This window comes from Oncorhynchus masou, chromosome 1 (genome assembly GCF_036934945.1).
Source record: "Oncorhynchus masou masou isolate Uvic2021 chromosome 1, UVic_Omas_1.1, whole genome shotgun sequence".
NCBI classification, from domain to species: domain Eukaryota; kingdom Metazoa; phylum Chordata; class Actinopteri; order Salmoniformes; family Salmonidae; genus Oncorhynchus; species Oncorhynchus masou.
In genome coordinates, this window is record NC_088212.1 from 63,320,036 (window position 1) to 63,331,081 (window position 11,046).

The following is an 11,046-nucleotide window of genomic DNA, read 5'->3' on the forward strand; positions in this document are numbered from 1 at the left end:
CAGGTACCAGTAGAGAGGAAGACAACACAGGTACCTACAGTACAGCGTGGAGAGAGTGGAGAGAGGGGTACAGTACAGAGTGGAGAGAGGGTACAGTAGAGAAGACAACACAGGTAGAGTGGAGAGAAGGTACAGACACAGGTACCTACAGTACAGGTACAGTAGAGAGAGGAGACAACACAGGGGTACAGTGGAGAGAGGGGTACAGTAGAGAGAGGAAGACAACACAGGTACCTACAGTACAGAGTGGAGAGAGAGTGGAGAGAGAAGGGTACAGTAGAAGGTACAGGAAGACAACACAGGTACCTACAGTACAGAGTGGAGAGAGGGGTACAGTAGAGAGAGGAAGACAACACAGGTACCTACAGTACAGAGTGGAGAGAGGGGTACAGTAGAAAGAGGAAGACAACACAGGGTACAGTAGAGAGAGGAAGACAACACAGGTACCTACAGTACAGAGTGGAGAGAGGGTACAGTAGAGAGAGGAAGACAACACAGGTAACACAGGGGGTAGAGAGAGGAAGACAACACTACAGTACAGAGTGGAGAGAGGGGTGGAGAGGAAGACAACACAGGTACCTACAGTACAGTAGAGAGAGGAAGACAACACAGGTACCTACAGTACAGAGTGGAGAGAGAGGTACAGTAGAGAGAGGAAGACAACACAGGTACCTACAGTACAGCGTGGAGAGAGGGGTACAGTAGAGAGAGGAAGACAACACAGGTACCTACAGTACAGAGTGGAGAGAGAGGTACAGTAGAGAGAGGAAGACAACACAGGTACCTACAGTACAGCGTGGAGAGAGAGGTACAGTAGAGAGAGGAAGACAACACAGGTACCTACAGTACAGAGTGGAGAGAGGGGTACAGTAGAGAGAGGAAGACAACACAGGTACCTACAGTACAGAGTGGAGAGAGAGGTACAGTAGAGAGAGACAACACAGGGGTACAGTACAGTAGAGAGAGGAAGACAACACAGGTACCTACAGTGGAGACAGAGTGGAGAGACAACACAGGAGGTACAGTAGAGAGAGGAAGACAACACAGGTACCTACAGTACCAGTAGAAAGAGGAAGACAACACAGGTACCTACAGTACAGAGTGGAGTGGAGAGGGGTACAGTAGAGAGAGGAAGACAACACAGGTACCTACAGAGTACAGGGGAGTGGAGAGGAGACAACACAGGGTACAGTAGAGAGAGGAAGACAACACAGGTACCTACAGTAGAGAGAGGAAGACAACACAGGTACCTACAGTACAGAGTGGAGAGAGGGTACAGTAGAGAGAGGAAGACAACACAGGTACCTACAGTACAGAGTGGAGAGGGGTACAGTAGAGAGAGGAGACAACACAGGTACCTACAGTGTGGAGAGAGGGTACAGAGAGGAAGACAACACAGGGTACAGTGGAGAGAGAGGAAGACAACACAGGTACCTACAGTACAGAGTGGAGAGAGGGGTACAGTAGAGAGAGGAAGACAACACAGGTACCCTAGAGGTACAGTAGAGAGAGGAAGACAACACAGGTACCTACAGTACAGAGTGGAGAGAGAGGTACAGTACAGTACGTGGAGAGAGGTACAGAGAGAGGAAGACAACACAGGTACCTACAGTACAGAGTGGAGAGAGGGGTACAGTAGAGAGAGGAAGACAACACAGGTACCTACAGTACAGCGTGGAGAGAGAGGTACAGTAGAGAGAGGAAGACAACACAGGTACCTACAGTACAGTACAGTGGAGGAAGACAACACAGGTACCTACAGTACAGGGGTACAGAGAGAGGAAGACAACACAGGTACCTACAGTACAGAGTGGAGAGGGGTACAGTAGAGAGGAAGACAACACAGGTACCTACAGTACAGAGTGGAGAGAGGGGTACAGTAGAAAGAGGAAGACAACACAGGTACCTACAGTACAGAGTGGAGAGAGGGGTACAGTAGAAAGAGGAAGACAACACAGGTACCTACAGTACAGAGTGGAGAGAGGGGTACAGTAGAGAGAGGAAGACAACACAGGTACCTACAGTACAGAGTGGAGAGAGAGGTACAGTAGAGAGAGGAAGACAACACAGGTACCTACAGTACAGAGTGGAGAGGGGTACAGTAGAGAGAGGAAGACAACACAGGTACCTACAGTACACAGTACAGTGTACAGAGTGGAGAGGGGTACAGTAGAGAGAGGAAGACAACACAGGTACCTACAGTACAGAGTGGAGAGAGGGGTACAGTAGAGAGAGGAAGACAACACAGGTACCTACAACAGTACAGCGTGGAGAGAGGGTACAGTAGAGAGAGGAAGACAACACAGGTACCTACAGTACAGAGTGGAGAGGGTACACAGGAAGACAACACAGTACAGTACAGAGTGGAGAGTACAGTAGAGAGAGAAGACAACACAGGTACCTACACAGAGTGGGAGAGGGGTACAGAGAGAGGAAGACAACACAGGTACCTACAGTACAGCGTGGAGAGAGGGGTACAGTAGAAGAGGAAGACAACACAGGGTACAGAGTGGAGAGAGGGTACAGTACAGACAACACAGGTACCTACAGAGAGGGTACAGTAGAGAGGAAGACAACACAGGTACCTACAGTACAGAGTGGAGAGAGGGGTACAGTAGAGAGAGGAAGACAACACAGGTACCTACACAGTACACAGGTACCTACAGTACAGAGTGGAGAGAGGGTACAGTAGAAGAGGAAGACAACACAGGTACCTACAGTACAGAGTGGAGAGAGAGGTACAGAGGAAGACAACACAGGTACCTACAGTACAGAGAGAGGGGTACAGTAGAGAGAGGAAGACAACACAGGTACCTACAGTACAGTACAGTAGAGGGAAGACAACACAGGTACCTACAGTACAGTGGAGAGAGGGTACAGTAGAGAGAAGACAACACAGGTACCTACAGTACAGAGTGGTGGAGAGAGGAAGACAACACAGGGTACAGAGTGGAGAGAGACAACACAGGGTACAGTAGAGAGAGGAAGACAACACAGGTACCTACAGTACAGAGTGGAGAGAGGGGTACAGTAGAGAGAGGAAGACAACACAGGTACCTACAGTACAGAGTGGAGAGAGAGGTACAGTAGAGAGAGGAAGACAACACAGGTACCTACAGTACAGAGTGGAGAGAGGGTACAGTAGAGAGAGGAAGACAACACAGGTACCTACAGTACAGAGTGGAGAGAGGGGTACAGTAGAAAGAGGAAGACAACACAGGTACCTACAGTACAGAGTGGAGAGAGGGGTACAGTAGAGAGAGGAAGACAACACAGGTACCTACAGTACAGAGTGGAGAGAGGGTACAGTAGAGAGAGGAAGACAACACAGGTACCTACAGTACAGAGTGGAGAGAGGGGTACAGTAGAGAGAGGAAGACAACACAGGTACCTACAGTACAAAGAGGAAGACAACACAGGTACCTACAGTACAGAGTGGAGAGAGGGGTACAGTAGAGAGAGGAAGACAACACAGGTACCTACAGTACAGAGTGGAGAGAGAGGTACAGACAGAGTGGAGAGAGAGGTACAGAGAGAGGGACAACACAGGTACCTACAGTACAGAGTGGAGAGAGGTACAGTAGAAGAGGAAGACACACAGGTACCTACAGTACAGAGTGGAGAGAGGGGGTACAGTAGAGAGAGGAAGACAACACAGGTACCTACAGTAGCAAAGAGAGAGGGGTACAGTAGACAAGGAAGACAACACAGGTACCTACAGTACAGAGTGGAGAGAGGGGTACAGTAGAAAGAGGAAGACAACACAGGTACCTACAGTACAGAGTGGAGAGAGGGGTACAGTAGGAAGACAACACAGGTACCTACAGTACAGAGTGGAGAGAGGGTACAGAGAGGAAGACAACACAGGTACCTACAGTACAGTACAGTGGAGAGGGGTACAGTAGAGAGAGGAAGACAACACAGGTACCTACAGTACAGAGTGGAGAGGGGTACAGTAGAGAGAGGAAGACAACACAGGTACCTACAGTACAGAGTGGAGAGAGGGGTACAGTAGAGAGAGGAAGACATCACATGTACAGTACAGTGTCGTGTCTTTGGCTATGCCGGATTAAGTCATATGACATGCTATTCTATAAAATAATTTATTCGTAATTAATATTACATGATTGAGCTAATCACGTAAATGTAATTAACTAGAGAGTCGGGGCACCACGAAATACTATTTATGGAGCTGTTATCTTCCGAATAAACTCTTAAAGACCTAGTAATATTTTACATCAATAGCAGTCAATATTATTCATCACCTTAATTCAGTCTCATCTGAATGTTGTATATTCTTGGTTATCTTCATGAACCCTGGCTAACAAGTTGAATCAGCAATACAAAATTGGGTTTAATGATTTATTTACTAAATACCTAACTAATCACACAGAATTACACATACACATAATTAATCATAACGTGATTACAAAGTACGTCATAAAGGAAAACGTCCCTAGCGGGCGGAACAGATATGACAGCTTGTTGCACAAAAGAAAAGGGGCTGGGTTTGAGTGAAAGAGCGAGAAGACTGAGGAACAAAGGGCGAAGCTGTGCTATCGTAAATACAGTATCTTATGCGTTCTAAATTACCGCCCATTTGGAAAAGGAAAATGCAATAATATTTACTCTGAGCTGCGCTTCGGTAGGTTGGTGATAGATGGAAGGCCATGTTGCCCAACCGAGTCCTTTGTCCTTTGAAGAATGTCTCTGCTGGTAAATTGGCAACGTTGTAGTAACGTCGTTGTGTGGTAGACGGGATACTCTGTCTGTTCCTTCCTAACCTGCGTTTGCAGCTGCTGTTGCTAACTCAACGGCTAGGAGGTATCACTTCTGTAGTGAATAAGAGTTCAAAGTTCATACCATTTGCAAACAAAACTCACACTGATGTTGGCTTCGTTCTGTAGTTATTATCTGAACCATTCTGACATCGGACCGTCGTCCTCACATCCTCGGAACAGGAGGTTATATTGTCGTCAAGACTTTATATAGGAAGGGAGAGGAGGGTGTGTTTGAAAAGTTTTATAGCCCATGTACTTTCACATGGGCGGGCCACTGATTGAGTATAGCCCTAACCTTATGAAAACACAAATCTCACATTTTAGAAGCTAAAATCACATTTCATCCCATCACGAATAATTTCATATTCAAACATTTAAATTGAACAACAATTCCATGTGAATCCGATAACTCTGATGTGTAGACTTTCCACTGTAGAGTTTATGTCATCTTATCATTGATGAGAATGTCTCAGATGACAACCGAACTGACATCATATTCATTAAGTACCACTGCATATGTTCAATTGGTCGGATTACCAGAATATAGTTAATTTCCCCCCACCTTCTGATGTTCCCAGAATCTCTATGTTAACCAAGGGGTTTGCAAATGTAACATCAGTAGGGTAGAGAGAGAGGAAAAAGGGGGGAAGAGGTATTTATGACTGTCATAAACCTACCCCAGGCCAACGTCATGACAACAGCATGGAGAGAGAGGTACAGTAGAGAGAGGAAGACAACACAGGTACCTACAGTACAGCGTGGAGAGAGAGGTATAGTAGAGAGAGGAAGACAACACAGGTACCTACAGTACAGCGTGGAGAGAGAGAGGACGAGAAGGAAAGAAATAGGAATATAACAAGTATGGAGTAAATGGACAGGAAGGGAGGAAAAAATAGGAAAACAAGAGAGTGGTAAAGAGGTGGGGAGAGAGAGTAGAAGGAATTAGCCTTCCTCCTCTACCCACAGTCACCAGAGACTTGATTAAAAGAGCAGGTCTATCGATCTGTGGGCTGGCAGGGCAGGATGGATGTGCTGGGAGGATTGCTGGGGCACCAGTGGACAGGCTCTGTGCTCGCAGCTCCCACACCGTGGCTGGGCCTGGCCAGCATGGCAGTCACTCAGGGTGGGCCCAACACTCAGGTGGTGGGAGGTCACTTCCAGGACTCGTGATAGAGTGCTTGTGCCCTTGGACTACTTCCTCCTCTTTCCCCCCCTGCTCTCCCAAACACACACACAGATACACACACCCCCACCCCACTGGCTGTGTAGCCGCTGGAGCGTGGTGGTTGAGGTTGTCTGCAGATGGCTGCTTATTGGGCTCCAGGGCCCGGAGGGGCCACCAGGGAGAGAAGGCAGAGAGAAGGGCAAGCGCCGCCCGCCTCTGCCGCGTTTCACTGGGCTCATCTTGTCTCCTGCACGCCTGCCTGCCTGCCTGCGATGAATACTGCTATAGCTGCATGCAGAAAGACAGACAGCCTCTCCCCTAATACATGGGGAGAAGAAAGAGAGGGAGGAGACTAGAGCAAGCCAAATGCCATCACAATCTAACACTGAATTGAAATGAGCGAGGGGGGTTTAATATTTGAAAGAGTGTGGGCTTTCAAAGAGAATGCCCTGCTGCTTTGTATTGATACCTGGCTAATTGAGAGCTTTTGTATTTCCACTCAGTTGTTGAGCTCAAGGTGTTTCTTCATTTTCCCCTCCATGTTTCTTTTTTCAAACTTCTCTCTTTTGAGTCTTCTAAGTCACTCGGCACATAAAAGGGATCCATCATAAATGATTCAGAGAGAGAGGTTCATGTGGATCTTCTTTGAACACTCCTACTGCAGAGTAAACAGGTCTGACTGTTTGAAGTAATTGTGAGATACAGAAAACAACAAAGAATAAGTCAGGGAATGAAATGTATTAAAAGCATAGTACATAGATGGTATGTACTGGCCGAGAGGGAGAGAGAGGAGGAGAAAAAAACAGCCTGCAAACATATACAGTCAAACATGCACACGTACACACTTTGACAATAACAAAAGGCTGTGTTCAAAAGAACATTGCAGTGCCCGAGTGCCGAGCTGGTGGCTAATTGATTGTGACAGAGCTAATAAAATGTAGCGAAGTGAGGGATGGAAGGATGACAGGCCTTGTGTTGTCCCTCAGCCTCTTTCCAGCCACGGGACACGGTGGGGGGCACACACCCCTCACCTCCCCGCTCACCCGCCAGTGTCTGCTTGGGCTATGTGCTGTGGAAGCCAGCTCACTCAGGCAGTACAGTGCTGCTGTTTGCATGCTAATGTTTATTCTGTTCTACCTCTGTGGTTCTGCCCAAGGCTTGGTTTTCATTAAACTCTTGCTGACTTGGGATCTCTTTTAAAGGGACAGAGAGTGATCGACTCTCCGTCACCACTGACACAATGTTACAACTGGCTGAGCTCTCATGGGGATTGGATGTGAAGTATACATTATTACAATAATAAAGTGTCCTAACAGATTTAAGAATGTCTTGAAATTGTCTATCAATTCTATAAGGGATTGAAAATGATAGAGAAAAATACACTGTAAAGAAAGACATACTGTAAAGAAAAATACATACTATAAAGAAAGACACACTGTAAAGTAAAATACATACTGTAAAGAAAAAGACATACTGTAAAGAAAGACATACTGTAAAGTAAAATACATACTGTAAAGAAAAATACATACTGTAAAGAAAGACATACTGTAAAGAAAGACACACTGTAAAGTAAAAGACATACTGTAAAGAAAAATACAGAATGTAAAGAAAGACATACTGTAAAGTAAAATACATACTGTAAAGAAAGTAAAAGACATACTGAAAAATACAAATGTAAAGAAAGACACACTGTAAAGTAAAATACATACTGTAAAGAAAAATACATACTGTAAAGAAAGACATACTGTAAAGAAAGACACACTGTAAAGTAAAATACATACTGTAAAGAAAAAGACATACTGTAAAGAAAGACATACTGTAAAGAAAAATACAGAATGTAAAGAAAGACATACTGTAAAGAAAAATACATACTGTAAAGAAAAATACATACTGTAATTGTATTATCTTGTTTTTGATGTTTTCTTCATCGTCCATTCCCAGAGGTTAATTGTTCCATTTCCATATTTCTCCTTTCTGCATATGTGAGAATTCAAATGGGTGTGTGTGTGTCTGTCTGTGTGTGGGTGTGTGTGTGTGTATGCATGTGCCTCTGTGCCCGAATGTGTCTGTGTGTTTGCAATTTTATCTGTAATGGACAGAGGATCTGGGCTGCAAACTTTTTGAGGAGCAAAAGGGATCAATATTGAATTATCATGTTCCAGCACTCATAACTCGCTCTTCTCAACAATGGGGAGAGACAAGGTCATGGGAGAATAAATAGCAGGCAGACTAGCTAATGATCTATCATTCTGGACAAGCGCAGGAACCCAGGAGCTGGGCGGCTGACAAGATCATTAATAAAAGCTGCTGGGAGCGTGATCGATCGCTCTGATGGATGATCACAGCCACAAATACTATAAAACACCTGGCTGTCCCGTCATCCCCAGCCCCAAGGTGAGCTAGCCTGGTCAGAGATGCTCCTCTCCTCTCAGTATCCTCTTCAGTCCAATCAAAACTCCTCACAAACAGGCGTCTCCATCAGACCAACCTGCTGGGCAGATGGCTGTGGTGTGGAATCCCTTTAGTGTGTGAAAGAAACGGTCATTTTGTTTCTCTCTCTAGTGGTTAAGCTAGACTGCTGTGTGGCTGTGTCTCTGAGTGTGCTGCTGTGTAGCAGAGAGGCCCACTGTGAGGATCATTGTCGGCTGATGAATAGATACAGGACAAATCTGCTGGTAAATCTGGGAGTCAGCAGGTGCTGGAGTAACGCCGCACACACTGACTGGAGAAATGGGAGGGAGCTATTCATTATTGACCCATTTGCACTGACACTAAACTCTGGGTTGGTAACATCTATCTCCCACGAGTCTCTCTCGCTCTACTTCTCTCACACCCGTTCCTCCCTTACTCAGCAGTTAATCTAGATTCACAATCTGTATTTGAGGGAGGGAGAATGAGTACAGGGGATGTAGGTAGCAGCTTCTTGCATGGGTGCGTGTATCAATATCTGTACATTGATCTGGCCTCTCGTCCTCATCCATCCAGATAGGGATTGATTTTCTGTGCAGCTATCTGTGCGGGGTATCTGACTGATGAATCCTGCTCTCAGAGCATGATGCACGGTCTTGTTCTGTTCCTCAGACATACAGCCAGTAAGGCCAGGGGCAGGACAGTCTCTTCAGTAAGGTGATCAGGCAGGCCTGGGGTAAGGGATACATGGAGGATTGGTGCATGTGATTGAGTAGTATTATCTTCCAGAGAAAATTGTAAGGATATTATGTGGGTCTCACAATAGTGCAGATTGGCTGTGTGACTGTCCATGGTGATGAGTCATGGGCTGTGCCTCTTAATGTCTAATGTCATGCCTGTTCTCTCCACTAAGGCTGAGCTGAGTGTCTGTGCCGAGCCGGGTGGGTTGTCGTTTAGTCCTGATCATAAATCAGAGGGGGCATTGAGATCGCCACACGGGTGCTCTATGTGTAATTACAAAGCTGACATTTAAACAGGACCAGCCATATTTCAACCCTCTCCAGCCCAGCACCAGACCAAATGTGTACCACGAACCACGTCAACGTTTTTTTTATTTTTCAAAAGAGGAGGGAAATCAATAAGAGGTAAAATGCATTCTAATGCCTCGTTAATGGGTCTGGGTATTAATTATTCAGCGGCGCCCATTTTATCTGCTCATTAAAGTGGCAGCTGGGAGGAGAAATATGCAGCATTGTGCTGCAATGGCCAGGGTCATTACCGCAATCTCCTCCACAATGCAGGAGGAGCACACGCACACACGCAGGCAGGCAGGCAGACAGACAGAAAGACAGGCAGGCAGGCAGGCAGGCAGACACAGACAGACAGACAGACAGACAGACAGACAGACAGACAGACAGACAGACAGACAGACAGACAGACAGACAGACAGACAGACAGACAGACAGACAGACAATACCAGAGCACTGATGGAAGGTTTTGGTCAATCTCATCTCTTGGGTTTTGGCACTGTTCGTGTGTATGGGCATTTCTGTATCTGTCTGGAAGAGTTTGTGTATTGGTTTTTGTACGTACGCGTTATATATAATAGACCAATCTTTGATATACAGATGCATATCTCTACATAGCACAGTCTCCACAACCCAATCCATCTAGCCCAGGACATCTTTAATGCAGAGGAATGGCAGTGTTGGGAGGGGAAATTAAAATTCCTCTTTGGCCCACTGTCGACCTGCGTAAGCAGCGTGATGTGTCAGTAAGGCTGCGTGACAGGATTTCTAATGACACTGCAGCCGTCCTGGGCACAAATTGCTTTGACTTGATTTATTTCTCCTTCTCATACCACCACCATCCCCCTTCACCACACTGCCATTCAAGCACAAAGCCAAGCAACACAGACATGTACACACACACTCACACATGCTGAAATCCTCTCCAGTACTATGCCAGTGGCAGAGAACATCTGTCTTTCGGTCCCCCTGCCAAACAGTGTTAGAGTCAGGGTAGGTCGCTCACTCGAGTGGGCTGTCTGGGAAGGCCTCTGGGCAGAGCTGGCTGTGGTGGGGCGTCCAAGCGGAAACTTGTCTTGTGGTCCATCCATCCTGCCTGCCCCTCTCCCTTTGTGTGTTTGGGCATGGGGATGGTGGACATGGACAGGCATGGGGATGGTGGACATGGACAGGCATGGGGATGGTGGACATGGACAGGCATGGGGATGGTGGACATGGACAGGCATGGGGATGGTGGACATGGACAGGCATGGGGATGGTGGACATGGACAGGCATGGGGATGGTGGACATGGACAGGCATGGGGATGGTGGACATGGACAGGCATGGAGATGAACTGGAATGGACCCGGATCAGGGGGCACTAGGGCCTCAAAAACATCCAAGGTCTCCCAGGCTATTCTGGTTTTGGTTCTGTCAGAGTGTATGTATGTTTGTGCTTCTCTCGGGCAATGCTGCAACCGCCCTGAAAATGACGCTGCCGTGTGCTCAGTCACTGTTTGACCAGTTTTAATCTCTGCATTTAGACTGTTTAAATTGTTTCAGTTCAGTTAAATTCCTATTTATCTAACCAAAGTGGAATCCTATCAGAGCAAGCAGCCAGGCGTCTGTCAGTCAGGCTGCAGATAGCTCGCTCATGCAGGAGCAGCGACAGATAAGGAGGGA